General features: G+C 39.7%; 1 protein-coding gene across 1 annotated transcript in view; it reads left to right on the top strand.

Annotated features, from left to right (window-relative positions):
- CHST8 (carbohydrate sulfotransferase 8) overlaps positions 1-21,667 on the top strand; it is a 146,848-nt gene that overhangs the window by 162 nt on the left and 125,019 nt on the right. The window lies entirely within an intron of this gene.

The following is a 21,667-nucleotide window of genomic DNA, read 5'->3' as shown; positions in this document are numbered from 1 at the left end:
TTTGTACTTTTTCCCTTAACATGTTTTACATATTTCACAGAGGTTGCCTCAACAAAGGTATGTAATTTTTTAATGAAGGCTATTTTGAAACTAATTAACAATTTCTTAATAAAAGAAAAAAAAAAAAAAAGAGGAGTTTGCTTAAAAAACAGTTCCAAGAACCAATTAACTGATTGTTTAGGGATCTTTGCCAAGGCGCACAGGGTCCAGCTGGATGTGGAGTTAATTTTCTGCTGAAGTTGAGACCAACTTCTGCTACCAGTTATACCACTATAAATATGAAAATGAAAAATTTCACCAAAAGTTCATTTTCTGCAAATACATGCCTCTGAATCCCCCTTTGCCTGTATACAGTATTCAGTGTGTCATGGAGAGGCAAAATAAGAGATGCATAAATGAGTCATGCAAGAAACATCAAGTACTTTGGGATGCATTCCTTTAACATGCTTCATGTCCATTAAGCATTTCCAAACTTTCATTCATTATGCACACCATCATCCTATGCTACTGACTTTAAATTGTGAAGACCACATCAATGTGAGAACTAGAAAACTGTGGGCTGAAAAAGTGGTTTCCTTTTAAATGAGGGGCATGCAAGAACTATGAAAAAGCATGAGATCTCTTGATTTACTTACAGGCACCTTGTCTTTGACTAAAGCCGTAATGAAGGCTGGTTTAGAGCCTAGACAAATGCCAGTGCAGTTGCTCCAGCTCAAAATAATGTCCCTAAGCACTGAGGTTTGATCACTGTTAGCTCTTACATGCATTGAAATTCTCCTTTGACTAAATACGTGCTTTATAAAAAGTCTATTCGAGTGACATCTTCATTGTACAGTGAACATGACTGTATATATTTTAAAGTATTACTAACATTTTTAAATGAGCTGAACCCTAACACAGAGAACTCTTAAATAATGACGTTAAGTGCTAATTTCTGTGTCCAGGTTTATTAAGTGCTTATTTCCATGTCACTAAACAATCCATGCTTTAATACGTTTATTATTTAATCCAACTGCACACCAATTTTGAAAACAGCCACTCAGCTGAAACTATAGAAATAATGAATCGTCAGTGTTGTGCAAAGCAGAGAATTAACCAGCCCCTTCAACATTTTTGCAATTTTTTTTTTTGTATACTTAGATGCAAAAGAGCTTACAGATTAAAACTGGTGGTACTGGCCACATTCAACTGAAACTGGCCAGTAGACTGGGGGTGAGGGGAAAGACCTAAGGACAGCAAATGCAGGCAGTACTCTAATGCATCTAAGAATGTGGAGCTTTACATTGAAAAGATAATTCTTTGCTCTTGAAAGAGAAGGAATTTCTAGCAGTGTCTCAAAAACAGTGCAATTTTTTCTCCATTTTTTCGTTATTGGTCCCTCATCTTGACCTGTCGTACCTCTGTTCTCTCTGCCACAAACCTCTTGAATGCCGACTGCTGGTTGTAGTACACTGTGAAGTGATTTTTGAGAGGGATATAACTGTAGAAGGGGATGCCCAAGCACATTTAAATAAAAGCAAGTTTGAAGAGAACCCCTACCCCCAGCAGGGAAACTCACTCTGGAATGTACTTGATTGCTGTGGGCAGGGTTCTGCATAGCTAAAACATGAACATCCCAACGATGCTGTTACTGCCAAAGGTGTGTAATCAATTGCTCGAGTCTCACATTCAATTACTATTTCTGTTAATAGGAACCAGACTGTACCCTTCAGTAAAAGGTGCTCAGTACAATTACTCTTATTTCTGTTTGGCTGATTTTCATGTGTTTTAAGTGCTTTCAGCTCCGATTGGACTCAGAAACTCCTCACATCCCCTGCTTCTGAAGCTGATACCAGTTATCACTAAAACATTAGGTGGCTTAAAGGACCCAGGGGCAAATATCCATTCATTTCACTAAAAAGAGAGGTAGGCATATTTCATCACCAGATAGTCTCCTCTGAAAATCTGTCAATCACAAGCAACATTTTTGGCGAGCTGAGAAGGATCCTTCCTTTCCCCTGTTCAGAGCGTTTCTCCTTAGAAGGGCCTGTTTCTAACGGAGATCGGATATTGCTGTCATTTGCTTCTCTGATTGCTCCCTCAATAGAATTGAACAAATGCATGTGTCATTAAGCCACTTAGGACAACAGATTCTGCATGGCAAAGTTGCATTGCATTAGCCTTTGCTTTTGGATTTCCCACAGAGTTACTATGCAGCAAAACGTGTTTGCCAGGCATTGGAATCTCATCAGGAAAGCTGGAGAAAAGTTCAGTAACATTTATTTTCCACTGAGAAGTAGCATAGGAGAATTTTGCATTGTCCAAAAGGACATTTTTCACTGTTAGTACATTAAGTCATCTTTAATTTAAGGTAGTACAACTTATGAAACAAGATTAATAAAAATACTTTGGTACTTTATCTGTCTGTTCCGGAAATTGTTCTTGATTGTTTTAGTCCTAGCAAGCATGATGGTGAGACCTTGATGTACTACTTAAACCAGTATAAAATCCACAGTCATAAAACTTTAAGTAATGCTTACATTACTTTCACTGAGCAAAGTACTCCTGACAGTAGCTGTTTGTGTTGATTTGTTACTATTCATTTATTCTTTCCCTGTGCTTCACATTGCTACCTAATTGTGATGCTGTACTGAGAAAGCAATATCAAAGTAATTTTCCACAACATTAGTTACAATTTTCTTCTGATCTTTCGAGTGAAACAATCCCATCCTGTTGGCTTCTGTGAGCATATAAACCTTGATTACATTTATCTGTTGGAAACCATGCTTACAAAGTACATGTGCCCAGGATAGCAGGTGTAGAGCCTTTTTTGCTGATTGACAAACACGCTGTCTGTGTAGTTTTATTTATATAATGCACATCACTCTAAGCAGATATATTTAAGACAGACAGACGTTTAGGGTGAGCAAAACAGATTTCCCAAGCCAATATATTAAATCCGGTAGCTATTCCTGTGGTCATTAGAGAGACAGTAACTTCACTTACGACAGTTGTTGTCTGGGCACCTATGAAGAGTGCTATTACTATGGAGAATGCAGGATAAAGCAGGGGTGGGGGTTGAGAAGTGGAATGAATGAGAGTCATATGCCGTACAGAAACATAATGCTCTTCTAATAATTGTCTCTGTATAATTATAGAAAACTTGGCTCTGCAGTAATCATGCCATCATTCTTAACAGACACAGTAAAGGATTTGTTTTGCATAAGTCAAGCACATTTGCACACGGTGTACAAGAAAAATTTAATATATATATCCCCATCCTAATGCTAATGATTCTTGAATGTATAAATCTCCTGTCTGTGATAGGATATTAAACATGCAAAAACTTTACAGTAACTAAATGTGCAGCCACTCCACCACCGTGTTTGTCCTGGAACCACAGGAGCAGCTGGGAAGGGGCCTGTCCAGCCCTGTGGTTAGCAGGAGGCTTCTTCAGCATAATGGCATGTGCCCTTGGGATTTACAGTGGAAGAGTTGATAGGGCTAACGAGCACCTTTACGGCCTTGGCCAGGGCCACAGCAGTTTATGAGAGTGCTGACAGCACGGAGAGCTTGGATTTGTGAGAGCTGCATTTGGGTGGTACAAGAGAGCGCAACTTGAACAACGTCAGCAAGCGAGAGAAGAGTCTGGAGGATGCAACCCATCCTGAGAGCTCGCAGGTGGATTTCAAACGCCTGCACAAACCTCTGAGCTGCAGACCAGCCAGTCCTGAGCTGGAGACAGGACTGTGGTTGCGAATAGCAGGGGGGCAGGTGAGGTCCAGAATACCAGGACCGCTGCTTCTGAGTTGCACCAGGGAGACAATATCTGTAGTTGTACGACAATATCTTGCACTTAAGACCATGTGCTCTATGGACTTTAGTCAGATGAGAAGGGGTATTCTAAAATGGTATCTACTTTTCTAATAGTTTTTGCCAAATAAAAACCAGGGGAAGTATTAATATTTCTATACACCTATATTCAGGTAGCAAATTTCTCTCTATGTGGTGAATAAGCCCGTGGGAAAAAATTATTGGGTTTTTGCCATATGGTTACTGAATTCACAAACCTGTACGAGTTTTCAGTTAAAACTTTTAAGATGAATATATATGGACACACGCTCCTCTGGGAGCTGGTAAAAGGTGGAAAATATATCTCAAAGGATGCATGTTGTGAAAGATCCAGAAGGCTGAAAACAGGGAATAGAATGGAAATGCCTTTGCAGTCTGACTATATCAGAATTTGAAAGTCAAGTATGAATATAACCAACCCTGAAACTCCTCTGTCTGAGATTCTGCGGTGATTGCTCTCCTTACCCCATCTACCAATTCCTAACATAATACCGTCATCTTTATTTTCTGCTTTACTAAGGGTGTGATAGGGAGGAGAGGGAGGAAGAGGACATGAGGGAAGGGCTTGGCATGCGAATGCTATTGCGAACCTGACAGCACAAGGGAGCTACAGCGCAGAAATCTTACTGTGTATTGCAGTAGCCTTAGAGCAAATACCAATATAACAGCTATACTGAAATTTTCTTAATTACTTATTCAGAGCACATACACAGCATTACTCACAAATTACAGTCCTATGCACATGTCCATGTACACTGTACATTTCCATAATACTATCCTAGTGCACAATGCACCTACCGCCTGTTTGTCATACTGGAAACTTTTTATACATACAATTGAAAATGAACTAGCATCGGTATATAATTTCAGAAGTAATTTTCCTACAATTTGCAACTTACTTCTCTTTATAAACTGGAAGCCGTTTAATCTGCTTCTCAACTAACAGCATCAGCAGAAATAATGAACAAAAGAATCTGGTGACTGTAGCGGAGGCGAGTGGGCTCGCCGATACACTTTTCAAGCAGAAGCCACATACCGTTACGTGTGTAAGGATAGCTTCCACCAACTCAACGAGTGGATGAACCTGCAGTCGTATTCTCTCAGTCTTCCTTAGCTGAACTTCCCCCAGCAAAGAACTTCCCTGTGTACAGACCAGTTCCCAACCATCTGCAGTTATTGGGACTAAAAGAAAAAGATCTAGTGCCTTGTCCGCTAAGGGAAATGTGCTCTTATGAGTATGATACTCCCTTTTCTGCTGCTTGAAATGGTTGTTAAGACTGACTGTGAATGTGAACCTGGTTATTTTTCACGTTGGAAAGAAGTGCTGGCAATGACTTCATCAGTCTACTGCTACAGGGGGGTCAAACGCTGTCCAGATGGTTACAAAGGAAACCGTACACCACACTACCAGTGCAACCCTGTTCAAAAGAAATGCAGTCTAGTGCTGAAAACCATCATGTATAAACTGTTTTATCATGAATGGTATACAGAGATTGTTTCCTACAACACTTTTCCCCTGCTTTCATGACTATGTTGTATCTTTGGCAGTCTTATGAAAAACGCAGCATTTATTTATGACATGGTATTGAGAGAGCATCACCTTTTTTTTATTTTCCTTTTTTTTACAGTTTCTGTTAACGTGCTTTAGCAGTTAGAAAGTTGGTACTTTTTCCACCCTAAAGCCCATTAAAGCAAATACAGCTCTTAAAGTATAGCATTACAGGCCAGCATTTATAGGACCGGTATTTCCTGTTGACCATCAGCAAGTGCTTCACAGAGTCGGAGCACTTCGGTATCAGACTGTGGAACTGGGATCCAAAGTTGCTGTGGGTTGTTCCTGTCTCACCTTACTGCTCACAGACTGTGCTATATTGTGTTAAATCAGGCAATTCAGCTGCTAAATGTTTCCATTTCCTATTATTAGGGGGGGTCTCTGTAGGGAATTCAAGGTACCTATGGACTGCAAGATCCTACAACAAAAATGCAAGACCAAAGCATATTAACTATGAGATTATGGCAAAATCTAGCGCATTACTGGCAGCAGTTATAATCCCACCGCAGTGGTGCACACTCACATCAGATGACTGAACTCAGATCCACTGCCCATTTATTTGATGGCATAAAGTCCATGTCACCTAATCCCAAATGTATTTATCAGCATAAAACCAGAGTCATGTAGTGCTAAATCACTCACACAGTGCAGCTCCCACTTCCACAAATTTCCCCATCCTCTCTTTTTCTGTGAGCGTTTCTTCTCAGATACTGACTGGTTAAAAAAAAAAGGTTTGCTATTTCTTTTAAAGCCTACTTTTAAAATCTGCCAGAGGTTGACACTTCTTTGTTGTATCTGGCAAAATAAAAAGTGACCTGCCATCTCAGAGCTGCATTCGTTTATGGTGCTTGGCAACATATCACAGGCAAAACTCAACTGCACTATGATATGTCAGAAGACTATCAGAGTGTCAGCTTTAGGAAAGTATATTCCTAGAGAACAAGCCTGGGTGCTTCTCAGATTCCCTGGGAAATTTGCAGAGGCATTACAGGAATGTGCAAAAGTTGATCAGCAGAATCTCATTTCACCTCAAAACATTTATTCTAAATATAAGGCTATATTGAATTTTTTATAGAAAATGTGTCAGTACTAGAAAGGCTCTTTCCATATGTCAGCTATCATTCAGTTTGCTTGATTTTTAAAACTTGATACCACATTGAGGAGCTTAGGTAAGTTTAAAACACTTTCTGGATTTTCTAAAGTTTATGCCATTTTAAACATGTTTTATAATATGTTTCCATTTCTCAAAGTTGTTAACATTCCCCTAAAAGTTTAACCAAAACTTCCTCTCTCCAGCAATATCATCCTTTTCCGTTTAGTAAACATTAATTTTCCTTTCATGATTCTAGTGGAGCTTGAAATTAAAGGTGGCTTTCTTCTCTATTATGGCTTGCTTTATGTATCAGTATCAAAACTGCCAGTTAACTACTGCTTTAACACCAGTTAAGAGTGCATAAAAAGCCAAATAATTGATCTTGTATAGGCCCTATACAAGAGCAACTTTTTATGGACATCTTTATCATTTTCTCCAAATGAATAATCTACCTATTTTTGAAAGTAAGTGACTGCTTTTGGATCTGTTACCACTTGACATATGCAAGGTGATTAGCTGATTTTAATCTTATTCTGTACAGGCCCTATCCTACAAGATGCTAGCTCAGAGCATCAGTGCAGAAAAGCACTTCAGTATCAACTAAGTGGCTCGACTTTTAGCTCTGCTCCGATGCCTGAAGTGCTCTGCTGCCGGAGGGCTGGAATATTCTGCATCTTGTAAAATTAAGCCCCATCTTTGTTCCTTTTTGGTCTCAGCCACTTCAGGAGACCTGTGTGGTGATTAAGTGGAAAAATGCTCCAGCCAGGCACTTCCTCCATTGCCACTTCTGTGGATCAGGGCAATTCAGACATGTTCCTGACAACTTTTTTTCAGAATCGCTATCCACTGGCTGTTCATACCTACAGAAATGGAGTCTTTTGGGGCTTCTGTTTCTGCTTTTTAGTTGGAAACTACACATTTTCTCATAAAACTCTTTGCAGAGATTGCATGTCTGATGTTTTTCTCTTTGTAGTGCATTAGCCAAGAGATCAGTGTTTACAGACTTTGGGTATCCCTAAACGATGAAAGTGAAACATGCTGTGCCACCCAGTATGTATGCACATACCCAAGGAGAATTACACGGGCTGGGAGGAAATCAAGGTACATCAAGTCCCTTTATGGAGCAGTGGGAACTGAACAGCTTCAGAAGGGAAAAACAAAGCAGGTTGTGAATGAAATTCCTCATCCTTCAAGAAGGTGCCAGTGCTCCGGTATCCTGTTCCTTCTCTGTTCTAATTCATTTACCTTTCTCCTTCCATTTGGCATAAAGATTGGCAGAGCTCAGCTTTCTGTAATGATGGCACAGATAATGCTTGGGACAAACAGAGGTATAATTTGCTTTAGAATTATTTTAGGCTTGAATTCACAGGAGTCTTTGGATGGCTTGCACCCGCTGCAGTCAGCGTGCCTAACAGGGAACCAGAGGAGACACACAAATTCTTGTTCTTCTGGCCAGGAGGACAGAAAGCACAAGCCTCAACAGAGGAAACTGGTCATTTGCCCAGTGGCTATTTGAGAGGGGTGGGAGGGGAGACTCCTTTTCTCAAGCTGTAGGTAGTGCACAACAGCCAAGATCCTATATACCAGTTTCCAGCTTGACGCTTTTTTTTTTTTCTTGACTTGTTTGACTTGACTTTATTTGTTAATAAAGTTCTGCACAGCTTAATGCCCATAAGTCAAACCACAGGAGAAATTATAAACAGCAATCACTGCCACTCTGTGTGAACTGAATGCAGCTTTAATTGGGTCCTCCTAATTGCGCATGCAGCTGCTAGGAAAAATGTGATGATGCTTATCTCATACAAGAAAACAAATTCTGCTCACTACTCCCTTGTAAACAAATGAAAAAAATGTGTATCCAAATAGTCACAAAAGTAAATGTATAGACCTGCAGGTAGAGACCATGAATTTTATGCCATAGCAAAGCAATTCTGTACTCATCGAGACTTTAATGTAGTTCACTGCAATTGTTTAAAACTCATCCTAAAGACTTTGGTGAGAACTTAAGCAGGGCTGGGATACCATTCACATGCCCAAAAAAGCCATTGGCACCTCAGCCACCAGGTTCACTTAGATACTGTGAACAGCCAAAGTTAATAGTGGAAACCAATCAACTGATTTTTTATAAGCTGTCAAATTGAAACCTGCTCCTCCATTCATTTAGCTCAAGAGATGTTATTACATTGTAAACAGGAGGCATCCTTAAGTCACTACCTAATTAAAATTCCAATTATTCTACATTTATGAGCTGCTCATTCTCATGCTATTGAAGGGAATTAAGTTACTCAAGAATGTACAAAGTCAGGTATTGTTTAACACCTGTATATTGATGGGGTGTTCAGTGCTGCATGTTAAGCCAGCCATGTCACTGCCTGTTCCCTTAGCATTTCACCAATAGCTGCAGAATGCTTCTTGGGATGATTTGTATTTTGTAGGAGAAAACCAAAATGAACAGACCTTAGCAAACCATTATAACAGCTGCATTAGGGAAGGAAAGCGTGCAAATGGGAGAGAAACAGGAAAAAAAAGATGTGTGCAGCACAAAGAAGAATGGTAGGGAAGGAGGTCTGAGAAATAAAAGTTGAGATAACTTCCTTTTCTGTTCTTCACATTTGAAATTACTTAGTGAAAGGAGCTTTGTGGCTTTTTTGTAGAAAAACATCCACAGAGCCTAGTTCTGCTAGACACTTTAAACATTTTTTTAAAGGAAAATTAAAAAAATACTAAACCAAAAATGTTGAATTAAATTAGAACATAACAGAAAATTTACTGCAGTTTTATAATTCATGTTAATAGACAATGGGCCCAGAATCAGTATGACTGAAGTTCCCAGGGGTGCTAAAATGGAGACAAGGGAAGCAGTAAGGAAAATGAATATTTACTACAGTAAATTTACAGTAGTTAACGAACTTAGAAAGAACACCTTAAATTTTTAAAAGCACTAAATATTCCAAATGAACAATAATGATCTAATTATATTATTCTTCCATATACAAATCTTTGAGACATAACACATTCTTAGTGTCTACACATTTGCACACCATATTTTTCCTCTTGCTTATTTCCAGAGATCAAATTATATATTCAGTATATTCTGATTGTTCTCTGCCTTTTCCTCTAAAGGCACTGGCTTCACTTCTTAATTGAGACCCAGTGGAGATAAGTTCACCACAACATAATTTAATGAACTATGGAAGAGTTACCTTTTACTGCATGAAGTATCAAGCTGCATGACAGAGAAAGAGTATCTCCTAGGTGATGTTTCAGTAGATAATAATTAACTAAGACATCTCCTAAAATAATACCACCCACACAAACGCAGCCCTTTCCCCCTCTGAAATTGGACAGCACATAAAGCAAGTTAATAAGCCAAGGACACAGTTCCTAAAAAGAGTTCAGTGACACAATTTCTTTCCTCCATGAAATCAGAGATTAGAAATTGGAGACCTACAGTACAGATGAGTGAATTTTACTCTTTTTCCCCTTCAACTTCAAAGGCTGAATTGTACTTGATTTACCCTTCACATTAGTCTTGGATGTGCCATCACCACAGTCCCTTCCAAGTGCGGAGAAGATTTTCCTTTTCCTTCTGAACGATTTTGAGTCCATCAGCAGAGGTACTCTCACCCCACACAGCTGTCATCCCAGCGCCTCCTGCCCCCTTTACTCTGGGGCTTCAGGGAAAAACTTACACAGCATCGGCCTCACTGTATTTTTTGGTTATTTACTTATATTTTTGTGTAGGGGGAACTTTAATCATCTCGCATACACAGGCTGGGGAGCAGGACTGAGCCGCCAGCCACGTTCCTCTCAGGGCCATGGCAGACAGCACACCGCCGTCCTTCTCCACCTCCCTCACCCAAGCGTGCCGCTTCCAGCCCTGTCCCTACCTTGCGCAGCGAAGGCATCGCTTTGTCCCTTCATCTTTGAATATTTTTGTTGCAATTTAATGTTAATTAGTTTTCAAATTCCTCAAATTAGGGACTGTGAGTCAAATGCTGGCTCCTACTGAGTTCAGAAGGATGCGTGTATTTATAGGCATTTTTACAGCATTCAGCCACTTTGATCACAGCCCTCCACGCCACCACAAATAGATAGTCATTTCATTATAACAAAAGAGGTTTCACAAAGAACTGCTGAGACAGCATTTCAAGAATTCTGAATATTTTACTATTCATTAATTAAATGTTTCTGAGTTTCTGTCCTTTTAGCAACCAACCATTGATGCAGTAAAGACATTCAAGCTAATGGCAAATTGTTAGTATTCCAAGAGAAACCCTGTGTGCTATGAGAGCAGCTCTAATTAGCACGACAAACCACCTTCTTGTAGTCATTTAGAGGAATCAGAAGCAAGCACAGCAACACTGGTCTTGATAGCGGCAAAATATTTACCATCTCCTGTCTCAGTGGAGACGGTGCCCAGAGGTAGAGGCTTACCTTGGGAACAGGCAATTCCGTTTCCTGGCTTTGACTTTGCTCCCTAAACAAAGCACTCATTAGATCTGCTGCATGTAACGACTGCATTTTCTTAGCCTAGTTGCATGAATCTGTCTCTGTTTCTTTATCTAGCAAGACGAAATGTTCTTTGGCAGGAATTGCACAAAACAAAGATGCCCTGGATGCATAGCTGCATTTGGATTGCTGTGTCCATCTTCTCCACAGCTATGGCTCAGCTGCAGGGCACCTGCAGGGGAAATGGAAACCCAGGTGCGGGTGGCCAAGCGGGTTTTTTTGATACAGAATGGGACAGTCCACAAGTCGTTTGTCTGATAATGTTACTGTCACAAGGAGGAGAAAACTGGTATTGACTAATAAATGCAGACTTCACAGCCAAAGCAAACTCACTGCTAAACAGCAGATTGCAGTCCTGGGGTAGGAAGGACCATCAGCTCCTGTCAGGGCAGCTGCCACAGACAAAAAACTGTCCCACAGCAAGCTGAAAAGCAATGCAGTCCGATAGTATCATGGACAGAAGGCATCATAGCATCCTGTTGCTGCAATGCAGCATGCCGCACATTGCCATGATGGTTTGCCCTGGGCCATGCACTACGTCGTGACGTAAGGCCAGTGAAAGCCTGTCCAGCCGAAGCCAGACCTAATGACTCAGAGCCACTGAGGGGTGGTGGCCAGGTCAGGCAGAGAACACATGTGCAAAATATACAGGAACAGTTCTATACTACATTTTCAAGATGCAATGTCCCCTCTCACACCAGCAGGCCTAGGTAGTGCCTAATGAGTTGACTGAAGAAAGCTGATTGATTTAGCTCCATTTTTCTGCAACAGGTTTAATAATTGCACAACTTTCTGGGTAAGATTGGGTCCTTAAGCTCATAGGGGCTTTACCCCTCAGCATAGAAGGTGTAATAAAAGTAGCCTGGAAGTCTCCATCCTCACTGTGGGCCGCTGTGGTGTCCGTGTCAAATGTAACTTGACAAGACAGCCAATACCAGCAGGATTCTCAGAGGTGGTGAAGGCAATACAAGGTGTTTCTTTAAACCAAATCTATCTTGTAGAATATTTATATTAAGGGGAAAAAAACTTTTCTAATTTTATTCTCTGCATTTCCTGAACTTAATACACTGCAGTTTGTTTTTTTCAAAATGAATGCTCAAAATCTATTGAAACATTTTGCAGTTAGCGCATTACCCGGCGAGGCTGTATCATGACTTCAGCATGTAAATGGCAAATAGCTTGTGTCACTGGCCGGCCCTGATAAATCAGAGTTGAAAACAACTACTACTCAAGCTTATCTACTGGTACTACTGCTTATATTCAATCAATACCCTGGGGCAGTGCCATCTGATAATGCTCTTCCTAGTCTAGGGGAAGCTTTCTCACCATTCCCACTGGACATCCAGCGAATGTTTCAACCAAAAATTGTCTTTCTAAACAAATATATTTGAAATTCAGATTTTTCAAAATTTTATTTCATGGGGAAAAAAAAGGTTAAAACACATCCCAAACCAGAATGAAACATTCTGGATTAAACAAAATGACCCACACTGAAAAATAAGCAACATTGCAGCAGGAAAAAAACCCCTCAATTTATTCTTTTCCCAACTTTTTTTAGTTTAGCTGCCAGTTCAAAATGTTGACCTAGTCTACTTAAGTGGCATTTCAAAGGAAAACCTAGTATTTAAAAAGTAAATGATCACTCTCTTTTACACGTGGCATTAAATACAACTTGCTCTCCTCTGTGTCGAGCTCTCTTCTCTGCTTCCCATGATGCAATGAATGGATCCTTTGGGGACCTACCTGATACGAAGTGAGAGATGTGAAAAATGTGACTATTTTTAGCTAGAGAATTTTACTACAGTAAAGATATAATCCCTTCATCAAGCATTATAGTCCTCAACAAAGTAATTACCACCAAAGAATGTCTGTTTTTCCCTAAACCATGGATAGCAAACCCCCCCACCCGCAAGCACAGCAACCATAAGCTATGTTCATGCAGGATAACCTACCAAGCACTGCACTGCTGCTGAGGAAGCACCTTCCCACCGGTGCCCATTTTCAAAAGCCAAAAGCAAAAACCTGCATACACACATATGAAAACAAATTAACTCCAACACAGAACTTCAAAATGTTCATCCAAAGCTTTATAGAGAAGCTAATAGTTGTTTAAGTGCCACACAAATTTATCAAACGGAAAAGAGTATTAACATGATATGCTAATGAAATCTGTATTTAATAAGATATATATCCATTCAAATTCTCTGTACCTTTCTGTCAACACAGCATATTGCGAGAATGAACCATTGAGACCACAGTTTAATCTGATATAAAATCAAATGATCCGTGTTAACAAGACAATTAAATAACTGTTGGGAACTAAAGAAAAAAATATCAGAAGTTCACCAGATATAGACTGGTTTTGAATAATGTGAAAGCATGATTACACAGTGTGCAAACTGAAGGTTGCTACTGTGATTAGAATAATATGGGTGGTAAATTAGATATCAATTTTATTATGAAAAAAGTCTAGCTCAGGTGCTTCAAAAAAGAAAGCAAAACTGCAAATTATATGCTGTTTATGTTGGCCTATTTAAAATACTGGAGAATGAATTACAAGGAAATTAGCATTTGGAAAGGTTATTTGAAGGCTATAAAACTGAAAATTATGACAGCTGCTTTTCTGCTGGACAAGGCAAACAAAATGATGCACCATCTATGTTACAGAGAGGTTTAGTAGATACTGTTTCCCACAACAAAACATTCCCATGCAATCGGTACAAACCACAGGAATTAAACCTTAACACTTAAAATTCAACAGCTTCGAGCTAGTAATATTGTATACCTACAGCCTGAAGATGCAATATAGGGATTTTGCTCCAGCAAAATTTTCTTCTAGAGGCAATGCATAAGCAGTCTTGTACAGCTGCCTCATTTGTCAATTTTACTTTTGCAAAAACAGCCCAGATGTTGGATGGTCAGAAACGCTGTGGAGCTGATCTGTGAGCAAAGCTCTGGCATCCCCGTTTCTGCTTCTCTGCAATCACTTTAGTGCAGTAGCCATCAATAAATTAGTGTGGTTTGTGGAGCCCTGGAAGTTCATGGTTTGCTTTTAAGGTAACTAAAAGGTTCAAAAAAAGGTAAGAAAAGTAAGCTTACACCTAGCAGACCTCAATATAAAGCAGTCCATACATCCACAGAATAATTTTAGAGGCTCACAGACTTAACACAGATTGAAACTACTGGTTTAAGGGTATAATTACCAGAAATGCACCTAAAGCTATGCATTTGGTTTGGACTACAAACCAGAAATGATCTCTCCAAAAGGAGACTGAAATAAAACACAGTCCTTCCTGGGTGTGTAATATTAGGAACGCTCTACACCAGATACAAACAACCACACGGCTGAAAAGTTGCATTATCTCACTGAGCCGGTGCAGGAGCAGGGCCAGCAGTAAATGTGCCTGCACTTAATGGCCCTTTTTGCAGCCTCACTCAGCTTCAAGGGGAAAAAAACCCAGCACCACATTTCTTCAGAAGCCATGCAATATTTGTTTTGTCTTTATTCGGGAAACTTTTGAGGATGACTCTTCATGTAGCTCTTCTCTTCCCCTCCCTGTGGTTACTCAAACTGCTTATCCGTCACCCCAGGAGCAAGCGGTGCTGTGTGCAAGTCCATGTGGGCCAGACACAGAGAAGCAGCACATTAGGTAACACTCCAGCTGTTTATGGCAACCACATTTAACCCTCCTTGCAAACATAAATCTTTTAGACCTTTTCTTCCAACATTTATTTATGTATCTGAAACAACAGAAAGGGAAAGGATGTATCTTGGGAAATAACCAAAGCTTCAGAATTGCTAGTTTGATTTAAAATTCAACTTCCCCAAAAGGGATGCAGAAGTAATACATATGACCTCTGCTACAGCTGATGGCAACCTCATCCTTTAAGCTGCAGTTCGGTTCAGCCACTCTCCCTCTGCCCAGACAACAGTGCAAGCCCTTATGGAAGTAAGTGTGACTGGACAGGGACAGTACCTAGTGATCTTACAGGCAAGCTAGAGCCTTCCCACTTCAACACCCAAAAGCATTGCTGGTCAGACTCGGCAGGTTCCAACGACACCTCTGCTTTCAACCTTTTGGTGCATTGGGTGCACAGATCTTTCTAGGGCTGCTTTATCCGCTCCTACATATAAATAGCTAATTTTCTCAATGCTTATGTTAGCTCCTAACGCAGGTAAAGATTCAGGTACATAAATGCTTTAAAAATAGCATTAGAAAACCTGATTCAAACGCCATTGAAGTCAGTAGGAACTTTTCCATTGACTTGCTTTGGATTGTGTCCCAAGTACTTATCAGTTCCTTCAGCCCCTGTACTTCAATAGAGTTGAGCTTGGCTTACTAAAGATGATACCCTGCTTTTTTTCTTATTACTGGTTAAAATTCATATTCACAGCGCAGCACTTTGAATCAGTGGTTTTCCCCAGATGCTTCTGATGCTTATCCTCCTTTGTTAAAGAGAATGCTACTTCATATAACAGAGCTGGTAGCCTCTATTCAAACCCTACCATGCTGCAAAGAATGATGTTGTCAGACAGACTGATCTTTCTCCAATAGATTTTGCAGCACTTTTGTTATAAAGATGTTAAAGATAACATGGAAGAGAAAAGGAACAGATTTAGAGTCTTGGGATAACAAAATACAAAGCATGACAAAGAATCATAATACTGATACTTGTAATTGAAAGAGCTACTGAGAAAGCGTATCCTGGGCTTTGGGGAAGAATAAGGGAAACAAGAGTAATGTAGGCTGCTAAAAAAATAAAAAGATTTTTGTGAAAAAGGATAACAATAATTTTGAAGGATTGTTAATTATTTTGTTTCATGGTTGTAACTGAGATTTAATTGTGGTAACTGGAAAGCGCATCAGCCCAAGACAGCACACCTTCAGGAGTCAGAGCCCCCAGCTCACAATTAAGTTAATCCAGGGAAATACTAAGTGCAATAAAAGACCAGGAATACCATGCATATAATGGGAACAGAGATTCACAGCAGTTCTGTGAAATAGAAACGATAATGAACAGATTTTAAAATGCATTGATATCGAGAGTCCTTAGTAACATTACACTAACTTAACATTATGGTGCAGCCTTTAAGGCCAAATTCTGCTTGCATGGTCAAGGTTTGTATGTAGACTATTAGGTGGCATTTTCCAAAGCAACAGCAGCAGCAAATCTCAATCTCCCCCCATTAAACTTTTAACTGGTAACTCTATGGGTAGCAGATTTACACTAGCACTAAATACTTTGCAACACTTCAAATACTGAAGAGTAGAAAGTCACATAAAGAAGAGCTAGTTAAATACACAGGGGACAAAGTACAAGATTTATTACACAAAATACACATGCCCAAAGGCAGCTTATGCAAGAGTGGAAGGGATTCTTCTAATATGTATCATCACCCTTCATGGAAATTGTTCTATGCTGCAACTAACAGAAAGTACAGGTTGCCCTTAACCCATTTTAGTTAGATTTCATATTTCTTGGAGGTAGCCCTTCTATTAGAAAGACAGACAAAACCAAACCAAACAAGAAGCTCCAAGACAGTAGCTACTGTTAAATAAAAACTGGATTTCCTCATTGCTGAGCAATTGCCACAGTCTACAGCATGCACCAAGCAGCAATATCCAGAGAAGGGTTCTTGGAGCATGGTGATGGGCTCTTTCATAGCTGAATGCATTACAGTGTGCAACCACGCTCTCTCGCATTCACTCCTGCAATGTTTCTCTCTCTTTACTACACCCAATGAACAAGTTTATCAGGATCAAACCACTGAGTGGATAATGTACCTGGTGGGCTCTCTCCAAGTATCTTTTTCTTGCTTTCTACCTTTGTAAACAAGTTAAAAATGCAGCAGAGAGGAAAATTGCTAGTGACACTTCAGACCTTGCTAGCTTTCCTACATTACCACTGGTTGTAAAAAGCCACTCTGAGCAGCACAGAAAAGTAGTTACGCCAATTAAAAGGGTTGGAGTAATAATTTTGAAGTAGCAGATGTCTAACTTGTCATTTTTAAGTGAAGTCTTCTAACACAATTTCTATATTTTCTGGATTTTTTTCACAAAGTATTGTACCCTGCAGAAGCCTTATAATTAAACACCTATCATAGTGAACAGTATGTACCAGAGTTGAGGATTAGGTGATCTTATTCCTGTAATAGGATTTGCCTGCTAATTGTCACTGAAATGACAGCAGCCTCAGTTAACAAGAGCATAGCAATTGCCATAGTGGCTCAGATCAGCAGCCCATCTATCCATTAAAAAAACCCTCTCTTTAGCAAAGGATGGTACAATATGATTTAGAGGAAAATGCAAGGTAGTCTGCTATGGAATAAACTACTATTAAGTTTCTTCAGTATTCTCATTACCACTCATATTTCTTATAAAGCTCCTTTTACTTAGGCAAAGAAGCCCAATCTTCTTAATTTCTCTTCATAAAATTCTCTTTATGTGACTCCTGAACAATCTCATAATTCAAAAGACATACAGCATGATACCTCTCCCTGTTCTTCATTTGAATTTGTTTCCAGCATCACGGTTGTGCCCAGAGCAGCTCGTGGTGGTTGCATGGTTAGAACTTTAGGGAGGACAAAGACCAGAACTAATGGGTTCAAACACCGTGGTGCAAAAAGTGAGATGCATAGATAAGACTCTTACACCCTGTTGCTGAAATAATTGAGCTTCAGGATCATAATTGAGCTTTGGGATCATAAGTGAGCTTTGGGATCAGTTCAAGAAACCTTGGAATTCATAGGACAAGAGCAATAGTAGCAGAAACTGCAACTGAATTCAGAAGTAACTCCTACTGACTATAGGAGAACCACCTCAAATCTCTAGGCAGGGCTGTCAAGAAGGATGCGAGCTACAGCAGCTTCCCTGGGCATGCCACTAGCAAGGGATCCAGAAAGAACAAAGATCCACCTCTGCTGCACCAGCATGGTCCTGCCCTGTCACCCTATAATGCAGAAGGAAAGAAGATATTGAGGAGGGAGAGGAATGGAGGTGGGTGATGCAAGAAGAGCAGCACTCTTATTATTTGTCTCATCAAGGCTCAAAAAAAATGTCTGCCCACAGGCTACATTACAGATCAGTCAGTCCCTGACTTCACTTGTAAGCTGCAATCATTTAATGCTTTGGGAATCTTGTTTCTTTATACTCACAAACCCAAGTGATCATTCAGAAAACTTGCACCGTGACTTTTGCATTATTGTTTCTACTGCAAGAATAAGACAAAAACAAGCTCTGAAAGCAGTATGCTGCAATATCAGGTAATTATATCGCAATACACTTAGGCTCTTTCAAATAATTAGTTAGACAAACACCTGCTGCAAATTAATATTGGGCCAAACTTGTCTCTTGGGTAACTCAATGGACTTCAATACCATTAGGCAAGGGATGATCTGTTCCAACACACCTACTGTCTGTGGATAATTTGCTGTGGTTTAGAGCTTCTCCCTTGCATTGCTCTAGCTTGAAATCCTCTTGCAGTGCAGTTGCTATTCACTAGCTTGTGCTGATGCATCCACTTTTTCTGGCTTAACTCAAGAAAATTCAAAATGCGCACATTGCCAAGAAAATGAATTTATTCAATAAGCCCTGCAATGTCAACTCTTACTAATTCTGTAATGCTGGAATAAACAAAGTCAGAAATTATGCTTGGCTTTCTAGCCATCAATAAAACCTTATAAATCTGTAAGGACTCATAAATTTCACTGTACAAAACCTGATATTAAGGCAACTCTTAACTTGGAAAATTCAAATTGCATTTTAACCAAACAACAAATGAAGCTAATATGTATTGACTGCATTAACAATTCATAAATGCACAGAAAAGAAATAAACAGTCTTTATAGTGTTGCCATGTCTTTGAGGCATTGATTAAACTCTGTAGATGCTGGTCTGTCACTTCAGCAGCTAGTCAGAAAGTCCAGTGTTTGTCCATCAATGTCTTTTGTCACTGGTCTGACTGTCCTGCTCCTGCTCGGGTTGGCAGCTATTTCAAAAAATGAACTGTCACCATGGGATAATCAATTAATCAAGCATGAATTGCTTGACCGAGTCTTCTAATGAATGTTAACATGTAAACACTTGTCAGACACTTTGCAGACCAGAGGGTCTGTGTGGTTATATTCGTGTCTGGGAAGCTGACTGGCAGCAAAGCCCATCAGCACAGACCTATCTCATTGTGTTAATAATACACATTGCTTACACGTACTTCTTTAAAATAGATTAGCTACAACCATAATGATTTTATTGATTTTACAGTCTTTTCCCCTTCTATGGAAATTGAGGTGAATCTTTGCAGGAAGGAGTTGGTACCCGACAGGAGTGAGGCGAGTATACATCATCTCACGCCCTGGTGTGAGAGGTTAATGCATTTTCATGAGCCATTACCTCCTCTCACACTCAAGAGCAATTTATATCCAAACCCTATAATTACAGTACTGCTTAGCAACACCCCCAAAATTATATTGCTATTTCAATGATAAGCCTCATTCTTAGGGATTAAATTTGGCAAATTCATAGTAAAACTACGCAACAGTTTTCTGTGAAAATGTACATTTTAATTATTTTGTATAAATACAGTGGCTTAAATCACTGTGCCTGTTACTAGCAGAGAGTGGAGGGTAAATATTTCAGTAAGCAGTATTAATTGTCTGTTAAACTATATGGGATCCTGAGGCACACTAAAATATCAATTTTGTTCCCTAAACTTATTCTTGAACCTTTTAGGTAAATCATTTTATTATCTAAACTGGTGAACAGAACAGGTTAAAGGCTTTTTTAGACAAGCAAAAGCATTTTATTTCTAAGGTAACTGGACTTCAACAACCAAACACTAGATTTTGTCTCTCAAGGTTTTGTTGTGGGTTTTTTTCCACTGAAACCTCCAACAAAACCCACAAAAGAAAAAATTCAATACAACAGTCTTTTTCTACGTACAAACACAATAGTTTCACATATAAATACACATCTTTCTGGAGCACTTCCCCACCTGAACAATTCCCACTGAACAAAACTGCACTTTTTTATACAATACTTATTTAGATGAAGGATTACAGATTTAGGATTCCAACTTTAGTCAGGCTGGCTGTAAATTCAGAGCCTCTAGTCATGTATTTATAATGATGAGCTTCACTGTGCCAGTTTGTAAGCAGAACTCCCCTCTGGTTAACGTGGGGAGGTGTGCTGGAGACTGGCTGGATGACACAGCCAAGCAGCAGTAAGACTTTGCATACAGAAAAGATTTTACAATATGTCCTTTTTTAAATTCAAAAATCACAATTTATGGACAGGAACTGTCTTTTAAATGTTTTTAAAACACTGCCTCTGCTCTGAGCACATTTTCAAAAATGCATGAAGCTAATTTAAACATGAGAAATGTCATTCTGTACCTCTATGCCACATGTCAGTGTGTGCACGTCTGTAGGAAAGGGCGCCCATTAGGTATAGGAACATGCAGGATGGATTCCCTTCTGGTACTGGCACACATGAGTTAAGCATATGGGAATGTGTGCAACCCACAGTATGCACATTAATTTGGAAGATCTGACATTTATGAACTTGGATTAAACTGCTTCTCATGATTACAGATTCATGTTTCTGGATGACTTTACCAGGAGTGTCTTGGATGGAACCCTATGGGACTGTTCCATGAGGCGCCAGAAGGGTAGCAGCATGTCTAGCACTGTTAGCCTCAGATTTCTCTGAATCCGAGTAAGTGACACACAGTAATCGTTCTAGGAAAATGCCATTTTAATTATAATAATTCTTATTTAGCAAACTCCATTTATGAAAATGGTACACAGTACTGTGGAATCACGTGCATAGGGCTCTTTCAAGTACTAAGGACTCAAGTAACACTGCATGGGGATAAAAGCAGGGTTGCTTATTGATATGGGCATTCAGAACCTAATTGAATAATTCTGAAGAACTCTAACTGTAGAAATGGCCATAGAGGCAAGTTTACATAACATGGTAGACAAATTGGAGGGGAAACATATATGTAGGCTAGTACAATTTAAAAAATAAGAAAAAAAAATCAGAAGTCTTTGGTTCTACCTTGTAATCCCGTGATTGCTTGTTAGTGACCAAATATTTTGAATGTACTTTTGTGAAAATGGCACACTTTGTAAGAATAGATCTGAGGCGAAGAGTGGAATTCAGTTTAGGAAGTTAACCCCAATGAGATCCATGCTTCTGCCTCTCTATGAGAGATCACTGTTCCCACATTTTGGCTGGCCAAAAAAAATTCATGAATTTTAATTTTCAATGCAAAGTCAGACAGTTGTTTACAGAACTGTTACAAATAAAAAATAACTTTTTTTACCTGTGTCATAACAAGTTCAACTCAGTTCCTCCAGCTGCTTCCCCTCCTAGATATATCAATTTTTCACCAAGGTTAGCTGGTTGAACCAGCCCAGTTCCTGGTTGCAAAAGAATCATGCAACAAAACTAAAGCAATGGCAGTCTAGAGTCAGCCCAGGGACGTCATCCAGAGAGACCTGGACAGGCTGGAGAGGTGGGCCTGTGTGAACATCATGAGGTTCAACAAGGCCAAGTGCAAGGTCCTGCACCTGAGTCGGGGTAACCCTCAGTATCAGTACAGGCTGGCGGAAGAAAGGATCGAGGGCAGCCCTGCCAAGAGGGACTTAGGGGTGCTGGTGGATGAAAAGCTGGACA

Source organism: Egretta garzetta, unplaced genomic scaffold (assembly GCF_000687185.1).
Source record: "Egretta garzetta isolate BGI_Z169 unplaced genomic scaffold, ASM68718v1 scaffold23, whole genome shotgun sequence".
Taxonomy (NCBI): domain Eukaryota; kingdom Metazoa; phylum Chordata; class Aves; order Pelecaniformes; family Ardeidae; genus Egretta; species Egretta garzetta.
This window is presented reverse-complemented; position numbering and strand designations above follow the sequence as displayed.